Here is a 13,542-nt window from a genome sequence, read left to right as displayed (position 1 = left end):
AAAAGCCTCTGCTGTCTGAGGCAAGACCACTGACACTCGGTAATTTTGTATTCATTAGCTTAGAAACCAGACTGATATTTTGCCACACATGAATGGTGGCTTCCTTAGGGGAATCTCTCCTTGGTTTGCACTCTTGACAAGTTAAGTGTACTTCAGGTGTTTATGGACTGTATAAAGTTTTAGTTGGTTTAGTTCTGTGGACATTAGAACACCTGTTGCGAGAACTTGATACAGCCTCGAGAGTGTGCAGTGTTTTCCCTCAGTTCACAAGTTAATGCTTTTTAAACATTACCCCAGGACTGAATTGTAAAGCAGGTTCACAAGCACATCCAAAGGTGTCCTGTGCAATGCTTGATGAAATATTATGAACAAAAGTTTTGTGTGCCATGACCTTACAACCCAGAAGGTTTACTATCAGCTAAGACATCCGGTCATGAAAGCCTTCAGTATACGATCTGTAAAGAAACTTACAAAGAAACAGACTTGTGCATAATAGGTACATATCAAAGCATAGATCTATTGGGAAAAATATATCTAAAAACAAAGATGATGTGACTTACCAAACGAAAGCACTGGCAGGTCAATAGACACACAAACAAACACAAACACACACACAAAATTCAAGCTTTCGCAACAAACTGTTGCCTCATCAGGAAAGAGGGAAGGAGAGGGAAAGACGAAAGGATGTGGGTTTTAAGGGAGGGGGTAAGGAGTCATTCCAACCAGGGAGCGGAAAGACTTACCTTAGGGGGAAAAAAGGACGGGTATACACTCTTGATACACAGGCAAATGTGTTACTTGTGATAGAGATACTCAGAAGTTCATTTGCCACCTCCTCCTCCCATCTGTATCAATTGAAATGACAACAATGCCACCTCATCCCACAAGTGTCCCATGTATCTCAATGAAAGGGCTGTTTTGGATACCCAGGAGAAGGAAAAAGTATTTGACCCTGTTGCTAGCAAGTTGTTGGCTAGTCATAAGCCCTGCATTTTACCAATTGGCACTTACAGGATTTCTCTTGCTAGGTGTCGCTCCCCAGAGGACATGGCCATACAGACTTGCAACCTCTAATTTAGCACTGCTCTTCTGAAATTGCCTGGTATCATGGTAGTGTCCCCATCTCCTTCACCCAGAGCTGTGCAGCAATCCAACAAAGTCTTCACTCCTGGCGGCAAAATCAATTTCTACCCAACTGTTAGGCCAGAAAGACCAGAAGAAACACTCCCATTGAACACTCAGGAGCAAGCTGTTGCAGTCCACATTTTCCTTCCTTATTTCACCTTTTCTCTTAGCAAGGTCTACATCCTTCCAGCATTAGCTGTCACAATTGCAGGCATAGTGGTCAGCTCCCTCGCCCCTCTTCTCCTGTTCAGTGGCTTTAATGTCCACCATCTCATTTGGAGCTCTTTGAAAACCTGTCAGATAGGTTCCCTCTTGAGTGACCTTCTCAATCCACTCAACCTCATCTGCCTTAGTACAACAACATCCATGTTCCTTTCAGTCACCATACACACCGATTCCCATTCGGACCTCTTGTTCTTTCAAATGCATCTGATAGACCCACTGATTCAGCTCATCCGTGACTACTTACTGCGGCTCGAATGCCGTGGCAAGCTGGTGATCTTTTGCTGGGTACCTGGCCCCATTGGGATACAGGGAAACAACACACCTGGTAAAGCTACCGAGGAAGCATGTTGGGATGGTGCTGTCCATCAATGACTCATCCCATTGCATGCCATTATCTCATTTTCTGAAAGATGCATCATACGTCATTGGGAGACTGAATGGTAGCAGATGTTGGACAACTAACTGCAGTCACTGAAACAGACCACAAAAGCTTGGCAGACATTGTGTCAGCCTCGCTGCTGGAAAGATGTTTCGCTTACCAGACTGCACATCAGGCATAGCCCTTTCACACATGGCTTCCTCCTCCAGCGGGAGGTTCCACCTCTCTGTGAAGTTCATGTGCCACTTTCAGTTCAGCATATTGTGGTTATGTGTGTTCTGTATACTGTTATTATTGCACCCCTTGGTCTCTTGGAGATCTGCCCACCATACTCGCAGATACCGATACAAGTGTAAACAGAGTGGTGATATGCTGCGAACTGTTAGGCGTCATCCCTAAACTGATGGGGAGGGCGGCAGACTTTAGTATGCTATAAACTGCTCTGATTGTGTGGACTGCCATTGTCTCCACCCATGAGATTTCATGTTGACTTTTTGTCAGGGTGATGATAGCCGTGATGTCGAGCACCACCTCAACCCAACTCATAATCGTCACTCTTGTTCTCCCCTGCCCATCTTGCCCATAAGTTTTAGCGAAATTGAAGATAGGACTGTAGTAAGGATTGAAACTGACTCAAAGGCTGAGCAGTCTCCAGCAATAATATCTATGCCATGGCAACAACTGACTCTAAATATAAGTGGCGGACCGCTTGAATTTGTGCATGCAACAGCCCAATAAGCTAACGTCAATGCTAAGTAACTTGGGAATGGCCCAACGTATCGTATCTTTTTCTTCAAACTGTTTCTCAGCACAGCTTACCCTTCAACCCAATTACAATCTTTTCACACTGCTTCTGACAACTGTGTATATTTGACCTACATAGGACTACTTCAGATGTTATAATGTGTGAATTTGCTAATTGCGGAGAAACTATTGCAAATTGTCTGTTACGAGAAGAGTAAAGTGGGCCGTATGAAGGGGGGATAATGCATCAGTAATGTCTTCACCATTAGGCAAATAATGGTACAAACTGAGAAAGTGATTTGAAAGCAAATTTCACTTTCATAGATTTTTCAGGAGGCGTTTGTTAGGGTAATTGAATGAAATTATGGCAAATGCTGGAAAATAGAGACTACCCAATATGTACCTAATTTTGATAGAAATGAGTCGCCATAGAACTACTGGCTTTACCATAGATACAGGAATTAAAAGAAGTGAGCGGATTGTCTTTTTAATACCTGTATTGATGACAGTTTGAAGAAACTGAAATTGCTAGTAGAACCTGAAATAGGGCTGTCAGATAGTGTTCACTTAAATACATTTCCTTTTGAAGATGATCAAATAATGATTCAGGTGAATGAGACACACATACCCATTAATGTTGAAAGTAACTTACAGAAATCATATAATTGTTAAACTGCAGTTAATAAAATGAAAATTATGTATTTTTGAGCAAAGGATCCAGCCAGATCAAAATTTGTACCAGAAAACAACATTTTAGATCAATTATCAAATTTCAAATATCTTGGCTGTGGCACAAGTTTATAAAATGAAAAAGACATTGATCAGAAATTTAGCCAATTTCAAGCTGTATGTGGGACCATTCAAAGAATGATTAAAAATAAAATTGGGAAAGAAATGAAAATGAAATTAGAAAGTAATGGCTATAGCCACACCGCTTTATAAAATGTGGGTGTCAACTCAAAACCAACTGAGAAAAATACAGGCGGCAGAAATGAGATCCTAAAGGAGTATTAATGGTGGTGTGAGGGTGGATACAATCCGAAATGAAGATATTAGGAAAGACTAAATATAGGATCAATACATAATAAAACATTTAAAAAGATACAAAACCAGACTTTACACAGGTAATGTAGGAGTACACACTGAGCGACATAAGCGATGGAGGACAGCCCAGGAGATTGTGGAGACAACTGTAAAACCAGAGCGGGCAAGAATCCCTGACTCATAAAGTGAAGAAGAAGAAGAAGAAGAAGAAACCACAGCAAACTACCCCTTAGAGAATAACGAGCAAAAAGGATCATACAGACTCAAGGCCGGAAATCCTGTACAGTACATTACAACACTCAACATGCTGAGACAAGACAACCGTTAGAGAACCTGTCCAAAGTGGCTCCCACAGGCCTCTAAGCAAGTGTGGACATGATGCAGCTGCATCTGACGCCAATTTTCAAATGTCCATTTACTAGTTCTCTTAACTGTTCCAATCCCTCTTCTGTTGTGCGGGCCAACCTCAGATGGCTCTCTGGGACCAAGAATCAATTTCAATTTTCTGCCCTGGTAGCAGCAGATATAGGCATAATAAACCCTATCACTATCCCTATGATCTGTAATTTTATAATGGTCTGTTATTCATTTCCCCTTCCATGATCCTTCAGACTACTCCACCAGGTCATATTTGAGGGGTGTTCTTTCCAGCAAACTATGCTGTTTTTCTATTTCAGTCACTGGCATTATCCTTGCACCAGCCTTCATGGATCTAGCAGCTGTAGTCTACATTCTCACCATGTTGGCTTGTGTTTTGTGGGCTTCTTTGTCCTGCTCTGTGACAGTGGCTGTAAGTGGCAGCTGGCAACTCTAGTGAATTCAGACAGTTAACCTCAATTGAAATAGAAATATTTTGTGAGTCTTCATTTGTATTGTTATGCAGTTTTCGTCAATTGCACTTTCATAAAATTTCACATGTATCTACTCGTCACTGCACCTGATTCGTAATCTCTGTCATTATATAATTTACCAACTTACTAACACTGTGATGAGCATGTGCAGTGAGATGACATTCCGCTGACACATTTGAAGGTGTTTGATTTATGCTTAAACTCAGTTCATGTAAAGTTATTCAGCTTTTTAATTTTATTGCAGGAGCAGGAAGAGGTACACCCAGAGGAGGTACTGGCAGGTGAGATTTTTGCTTTCTTCAGTAGCTTAATTACATCCTAAAGTTATCACTTTAATATTTTCTTATGTGGTATTTTTTCCATATTTTTCTTGCTAAAGTATTTCAGTGAAACAGTTGTTCAAAATTTTATACTTTAATTTGACACTGGATGTTAATTACATGGTACATAATTCATACTGAAAATTGGCAGTGCCTTTGTAACTACAAAAGATTGGTCACAAATGTGCAGTTGTGTTTAAAATATATGCGGTGGTAGATTGTGAGGGAAACGTGATGAAAGAGAAAGAAGACAAATTTTTAACTACCAAATTGACATTTAAAAATAAGTTATTGTAAAGGTGAGCTAACATTACAAATTGGCACACTACGATAAGTAGTAATGTTAAGATCACAGTCCCCTTATTCCGTAGTCGTGGCTCATATTAAAATAATCACCTTGAGATAAATATAGTTACGTATACAACTATCACACAGCACAGTTGAGCTTCTGAAAGAGGAAAATTGCCAATGTTATCGGGGACTGGATCAAGTTAACCACATTCATGGCCAGTGATTTGAAACCTTATCATCATGTTTTGAAACGAAGAGTATTGTCCCTGTAATCCTTCCTCTCTCCCAAAGCTGTATTTTGCTATCTGACTGATGTGTGAAATAGCCTGGGTGCCACCCAGGGTGCGATTTGTGCTTTTACCAGTGGGGGGGGGGGGGGGGGGGGGGGATGTCTTAGGGGGTTAGTACAATTATATATGTTACTAGCTTGAACCGTGGCATTACACATGGTTAAACAGCTATTTATGAATAGATGTTAATGCCCAAACTCACTATTGACGCGTATGCACTATCAGAAAAGCCATCCCTTGTTATATCTTTAAAAGTACAGTATAGGTAAAGCTTATTTACAAAATCATCTACTTACGGGTAGAGATATACAAGGAGAATTCGAAAAGTAGAGGCACATTAGTGAAAAGTTGTACTTATTCTAATGATAGAAAACTTTAACATATTAATAGTATTAATAGTAAGACTTATTAATAACATTCAGTATTTGGCTGCACAAATTTATATGTAAAGTTTTACTCCAGTGCATGGGAAATAAACATCCCAGGTTGGGATGCAAAACTAAAACCAGAGGAGGGGATGGTCTGATGTAGAGGGGGGGAAATCCCCCCATCCCCCCATCGTCCCCTGCAAATTGCACACTGGTGCCACCGTTATCCCTCGCCTGCCAAGAGGGTAATTGACTATGCAATGACAACATGCTACTGAGTACAAGATGCCTGACTTGGTCGTAGCTTCACGACCTGTGTACTACATTCTCGAGACCCATCTCCAATTCTGTCACCCCTTCCACTCCCATATCAGCTTCCCTGATTTAAACATATAGGAGTTCCCCTTAGCTCATACTTAAGTTCCACAATCCTCCTTCCCTCAGTACCTGTATGTGTCCCTGTGCCTATTATATTACACCCTGTTCCAACTCATCCCTTCACTGACATTCTCAATCAGTCAGTCCACCACAACTCCTCATGCAGTTGGCCTGCAGGTTTAAGAAAATTTATCTGACTGACAGAGGGACAGACTGTGGCAAATGTTATTCCAGACTTAGCCTTTGATTGTTTATTTCTACATTAACAGTTTCATGACAAACAGAACATCTTAAGCAGGTGCATAAGACTCAAATATTTTCTATAAGTTCCAAAAACACACACCATACGTAATGGAGACTTAAATCATCGAAAATAATATAATCTGCTTCACTGATCACTGAAGTCTGCCAATGTTGGGGTAACTTTCTGAATCCATAACTGTAAAAATCATGTGGTTTTGCAGCAAAGAACTTGTAGAGCCATGTTCAAAGTGTATTTTCACCCCAAAAGGAAGTTTGTGAAGATCATTGGACAGAGAGCAGGAAAGGTGAAATCTGTGGGTGCAATGTCAGGTGAAAAGGTGGTTGCAGATTGACTTCCCAACCCAGTTGTTGTATAGTGTTACTGGCCAGTGTCGCAGGTTTCCGGTGGCTGTTATTGTGGAATAGCATCACTTCACACAGTCTTCCTAGTTGTTGTTCTGTGATTTCGTCTGGAAGATGTCTGTTGATGACAATAAATGCCAACAGGAGAATTACACCTCATGCAAGCAACTCTTTGTACACCACATGGCCACTGTTCCACCAGATGCATAACACTATCTTATGTGGATGCATGCAAGTCTTATTATGTGGCATGACTGCTTTGTTTGGACTAAACCATTTCTTTCTTTTCTTTCCCTTGCATTAGCACAAAGACAAATTTTCTAGTCATCAGTAATGGTGCAGGATAGGAATGATGGGTGGTGTTCACAAACAAATCGATGACAAGCAAGTGGATAATGCACATGTGGCCAACCAGTAATTTTTCTCATTTGGCTTGTGTTTCTCATATACTTCATTGTTGAACCTTCTTCATTGCATTCAAATGTTCCACAATGATGGAATGAGCATGAGGGACTCAATCGAGGGGAAATTTTAGAAAATTATTTCACTGAAGAAAATTTTAGTGTTCCTTTATTTGACCCTATAATATTCTTTCCCCTATTGTAACCATGTCTGTGGCATTCACTAAGAGAAGCAGAATGTTTCACAGGTGTTGATCACATTGAGTGTGGGATAGCATTTCACATTTCCTGATTACAATCTCTGAATTTCAAAGACAAGTCTTGTTTCAGATTTATCAATCCTCTTGTCATATTAAATACCATGCAGGGTGAATGTTGTTTGTTTGGTATGATTTGAACTGGGAGTTGCAGCAACAGTAAATGAATAATGCTTCTGATTTTCTCTCTGTTGCAATATGTCACCACTGACTTGAGAACTAGAAAAAAGTTCATTCTGAGTGTCACATGACAGATAATGTATGTGCAAACACTTTCCAGACTATTGTTGGTCTCTAACCTTGCCTATGTATTCAATTGTTATAGACAGAAGAGTTCGAATATTCACAGGAAATTTTCATTAGTTGAACCTGCAATTTTCTGAGCTGAACCTCTGAATGCCAAGCCTCTTTGACCAAGAAATAATATCACATCAAGTAACATGAGAGCTCAAATGCAAGTTGGCTATTATATGGATGAACAGAAAAGTTACCTTTTTTACTTCCAACAATCAGCATACTTCTTTCATGTCATTTTATTTCTTCGTTTTTATGATTCTCCTGTGAAATATTTTTCCAAATGTAAATATTTCGTTTGTTGTCTGTCATTGGATGAAAAATATATTGTGTATACTGGTTTTTAATGTAAATCACCTTAAGATGTAATCAGAAATGTGTTACTTCTGGATGTTGTTGGCAAGGCTACCAAATTGTAATGTTGTTTTAGATCTGCCAACGTGTACATTTGTTGGGGAAATGTGATAGAATTTACAAGAATATTTGAAGAAAGCGTTTCTTTAACTCCATCACAATGTGGGTTTAGTGCTCAATATCTAAAGAAGAAATAGAATAATATAACAGTTAATACAATCAACTTTGCCAAAATAACACTCTTCTACAAACACCCTTCTATTTCTGAAAAAATACATTGTGATCCTATTTGTACTTAGATAGCTGAATTCAAAACTGTTCTTAGTTTTTTTTCTGTCAGGGATTGTTTATGAATAATCACAATTTTCTTTTTCTCTTCTGTTTCTGATATATTGCAGCAAACATGGGGTGAAATTCAATAGAGAAATTCATGTATTTATGATGTTATAATTTCATCACATTAATGGAGTGTGAGTTCTAACATATAACACAGAAATCTTTTTGGATACACCTTGTAGCATTTATTTGATATGAGAAATATGAGGAAATCGACAAGAAAATGAACCACTCTATTCTAATGCACATCACTTTCTTCTCTTGTATTGTGAATGTTTCTTCTCTTGAATGATATTCCAGAAATAATCTGCTAACATAGAAGGTACCCACTTCCCTTCATAACACCTTTCTATGGTAGAAATGTCCTTGAAGTATTTTTTGCCATGTTCAGTCAATACATCACTACAACTCTCTATGAAGTAGTCCAGATGAGAGTCCATCATATGTATCTTCAAAGACACACTGCACATTGTTTCATTAGCCCAAGTTTGATGTGAAGTGGTGTAAGCAGTATATCCCCAGGAGCTATCTGACATTAATGTTGTACATTCTTTTTGCCCACTTTCCATCTCCGACTAGGCCATTTCTTTTTCATGTAGTGACAATTTCCGTCTCGACTATCCCATTCACAAAGAAAACAGGCATACTCCACGTACCCTTCTTACATTCTCTGTATCATCACAATTACTTTGATATCTGCAAATATTTTCCATTTGTAATCATGGTATAGTAATGAATTTAACACCCATTCTACAAATTGGTAATTCTCTTTGGTCAAGCTGGCATAAGCTACTGAAATGGAGGGTATTTTATTTCCGTTATGCAGCAAAACACCATTGAGACTTGGTTTTGATGCAGCAACCAGCTGTCACTGTTAGAGATAATGGGCTATTTCAGGTGGTCTCAGTGACATACATATGGCAGGGGATAACTCGATGACATCTGATTCTTCCCACCTGCTGTTGAACAAGAAATTGTTATGTTCCATCACTAACGGATGTGGCAACATACCTGTAACAAGAAATTGTTATGTTCCATCACTAACGGATGTGGCAACATACCTGTATCTCTCTATAATGTCCCTATGTTTACCGTGAATTATATATATATATATATATATATATATATATATATATATATATATATATATATCCCTGACAATGATATTTTGTTTACATATTAGAATTTCCCATGGTAAACTGGGTTAGAAGCACACAGTTTAATATCAGAAATAGAACTCTTGTCGAACAGTGTAATTTAATTGGATAGATGTTTGTGTGTTTGTTTGTTTGTGTGTGTGTGTGTGTGTACGTGTGTGTTTGTGTGTGTACGTTTGTGTGTGTGTACGTACGTGTGTGTGTGTGTGTGCGTGCGTGTGTGTGTGCGTGCGTGTGTGTGTGCGTGCGTGCGTGTGTGCGTGCGTGCGTGTGTGTACGTACGTGTGTGTGTACGTACGTGTGTGTGTGTGTGTGTGTGTGTGTGTGCGTGTGTACGTACGTACGTACGTGTGTGTGTGTGTGTGTGTGTGTGTTCTTGCTGCTGCTTGGCAAGTAGATTTTTTAATCTATCAAATTAAATTATAAAGAAGAAATAGTTCATTTAAAATTAAACACGAAATACAATTAGATGCAGCTGGGGTTAATGACTCATAAAACTGAAGAAGTGAATTGAAATAAAGAATATTATGGAACAGAAAGTTGCTACTCACTATATAGTAGAGCTGAAATGAAGGATGTCGTGTTGGGCAGCGTGCTTAGCAGCAGGGTATCAACTTGTTTCTTGCCACAGCTTATAGGTGGCCATTTATGTGGACAGACAGCTAGTTAGTTGTCATGCCCACATATAATGCAGCACAATGGTTGCATCTTAGCTTATATAGCACATGACTGGTTTCACAGGTAGCACTGCCTTCAATGGGATAGGTGATATTTGTGACCAGACTGGAGAAGGTGGTGGTGGTGGTGGTGGTGGTGGTGGTGGTGGTGGTGGTACGATGTATGGGACAGGTCTTGCATCTAGGTCTATTACAGGGATATGAGTATGGGTTAAAAGTTCTTCCTAAACACCCAGAATCCTAAAACCCCTCCCCTCATTCGGATTCATTGAAGACATCTTTGTGATCTGGATCGAGAGTGAGGAAACCCTATACGCATTCCTCCAGAACCTCAACAGCTTCTCCTCTTTTGTCTCACCAGGACCTTCTCAAGCCAACAAGCCAGGTTCCTAGGTGTTGATCTCCAGTTCAAAGATGACTACATCACTGCATCTGTCCATATCCAACCTACTAACTACAATTAATACCTCCATTTTGACAACTGCTACCCAGTCCATACCAAGAAGTCCCTCCCATACAGTCTATCCACATATGCAGTGATGAGAGGCCGTCCTTGAAATATACCGGGGGTCTCAATGAAGTGTTCAGACAATAATTATCCTCCAAACCTTGTACAAAAACAAATCTTCTGTGCTTTATCTTTGCAGTTGCCCACGACCCCCGAAGTCTCACCATCTGGCCACAGACGAGCATTCCCCTCGTAACTCAGTACCACCCAGGACTGGAACAACTGAATTAGATCCTCTGCCAGGGTTCTTACAAACTGTCATTGTGCTCTGAAATCAGGAATGTCCTGCCTACTATCCTCCACACCTGTCCCACAGTGGTATTCCTCTGTCCACCAAACCTACACAATACACTCGTCCATCCCAGCACAATCCCTGCTCCCAACCCTTATTTAATGGTTCAGATCACTGTAATAGAACTAAATGCAAGACCTGTCCCATACATACTTCATTCACCATCTACTCCAGGCTGGTCACAAACAACATATATCCCACCAAAGGCAGGGCTACATGTGAAACCAGTCATCTGATATAGAGGCTGAGCTTCAACCAATGTGCTGATTTCTGCATGGGAATGACAAGCAACAAGCTGTCTGTCTGCATGAATTACCAGTAATAAACTGTGGCCAGGAACTCCCCCTGCAGTATATCCTACGTTCCTGTAACCCTCCTGGCTTCAACCTTTATTAGTCAGTTTTCTCACCCATTCAGACCCTTCCCTGTCTCCATTCCAGTGCTACATAGCCGTCATATCACCAACACAAGAAGTCTTCTTTACTCCTTTTGTAGAAAGATCTGCAAGGATTTTGCTTTTCTTTGTGGGTGGCAAAGTCAGTGAAGATATTATTTATCTTTATTACATTATTTGCTAGGTATATACTATTAGACATATATTTTCACCGATAACTTATTCTTGAAGGGAAGTGAAGTCTGTGTCTTGTAACTAGTGTGTTCAGCAAAGTTATTGTTTTGATCACTTCTTCTATTTTTAAAGCTACATTTTTACATTCATAATAGCTTCCACAGCTAAGGCTAAGTATCTATGGCTGGATGACATGTCTGGCATTGCAATAATAGATCATATAAACAAACTTTGCTAATTAATGCATGTATCTATTAGTCATGACTCAAAATCCAGACCATAGTTGGAGATTAGCCATCACAAATGTACAGACACTGTTTTTCGATGTACTATTTTTCTTCCTCCTTATGAGATAGTGTACTGGAGACAATTGCATTGTTTTCCTTAATTTGTTTTGGTTGTCTTCGTAGTTTATTCGTATAATTTAAGTGTTTACATTTATTTATGGAGCTGTGTTTTGATTAATGGGGAGGGGGTTTATGAGGAATCCAGTCAGCAATAATGTTTTTTTGATTTACCATATGACACATGAGAGCTGATTACCTCTGAAATGAAGAGGCTGGGAGTAAATAGTGTAGTAGAAACAACTGAAACACACAGGAGAAATGTGCACACACATTTGGAGAGAATTTGTGATAAGTATCCGAAGATAATGTACACACAGTATCACTGTCCCTTTGCTCATAAAACATTTCCCATCAAGACTTTCACTACAGTCTGTTCCCAGACAAAATTGTTTCTCTTCCTGCCTCACCTCTCTACATGGAGTCCAGTAGGGAGCTGCATTTCCCCATCTGTCATCCACTCGTGGTCATTTATTCCACCTGTTGCGGATGATCCATACACAAGGTGAGAAATGTGCTTACGTTGTCATGAACATTAGGACTTCATTGCAACACAGAAGGCACATTATAATGTTGGGCATGTGAAATGGCTTCCTAGTGGTAAAAACATAACAATAGTCCTGTTAAGCTGTAAGGTTGTCACTAATATGAGCTAAGCTGAGCACTGCAAGCTGCACTGTTGTTTTCCTAGATTCCAATGTTGTTGTGGTCAGAGAAATAGTTGGGAATGTTACAGCAAGGGAAGGTAAAGAATGCCCTGATCCAATGAAAGATGTTTGATAATATGAGAACTATTCTTGAAGCTCCAGTTCAGCACTCTGTTTGTAAAAACTGAGAGGCACTGCTGTAGGTATCTAAAGAGTAGGTTGCACTACTGATGTCAATATTGTGGGCTGCATTCTTATTAATATAGTCATGGCACTCAGAAGTAGATAGTGGATGTCAAGTCTGGGACTTGGGTAAGCTGGTGAGCCATTGTGCAGTGGTCTATGAAGGCTGTGAAAAGCACAGGAATACTGGAAAAATGTCCAGTGTCATGTGGTCCCTATACAGAAACTATGCAATGGCTGTCATGGGCAAGATGATCTGCTCTGAGTTTGTTTCAGGTTTATTAACGTGACAGCAACAGGCAGCACTCTGTTGAATGTCTCAAGACAGCATTGTAAGGTACCAGTCAAATGGTACACTTCCACCTCATTCCTATGATGTCTTCTACTCCATCCTGTTCCCATACTCATAAAATTTCTTCCTGCCTCACCTTTATGAAGAATGCACCTGAGAAACAACCCACATCATATGCTACACAGTCTCCTGGCTATGTGTATCCATCAGTAAGTAAAGAAAGGGGGATTACATTGTATGTGTTTGATGTGCAATTTTACTGCATGAACAGCAAAAATGTGGTAAGTGATAACATTTTTGCTATTACCTTATGTGGGGTATCCCTGAGAAAAATACTGGATGAATAGAATGTCAGCATATGCTTGTAGTGAGTGAGGCTGCATATACAGTCATACACACAGTTCCTAACTGTTAAACTTGCCACAGTGAGTTAAGCCTGTAGCATAAAATTGTATGTTTTAATATGCAGATTACTACAGGATTTTAAATTATAAAATTTGGTTAGTAATTATTTGAAATGTTGACAATAAAAGTTTATTTGCCCCTGGCAGTATTCAGATAGCCAGCTTGCAACTGGAATAAAGTTCTGACTTTGTGGAACTCGGTTAGTA

This window comes from Schistocerca nitens, unplaced genomic scaffold (assembly GCF_023898315.1).
Source record: "Schistocerca nitens isolate TAMUIC-IGC-003100 unplaced genomic scaffold, iqSchNite1.1 HiC_scaffold_380, whole genome shotgun sequence".
Taxonomy (NCBI): Eukaryota; Metazoa; Arthropoda; class Insecta; order Orthoptera; family Acrididae; genus Schistocerca; species Schistocerca nitens.
This window is presented reverse-complemented; position numbering follows the sequence as displayed.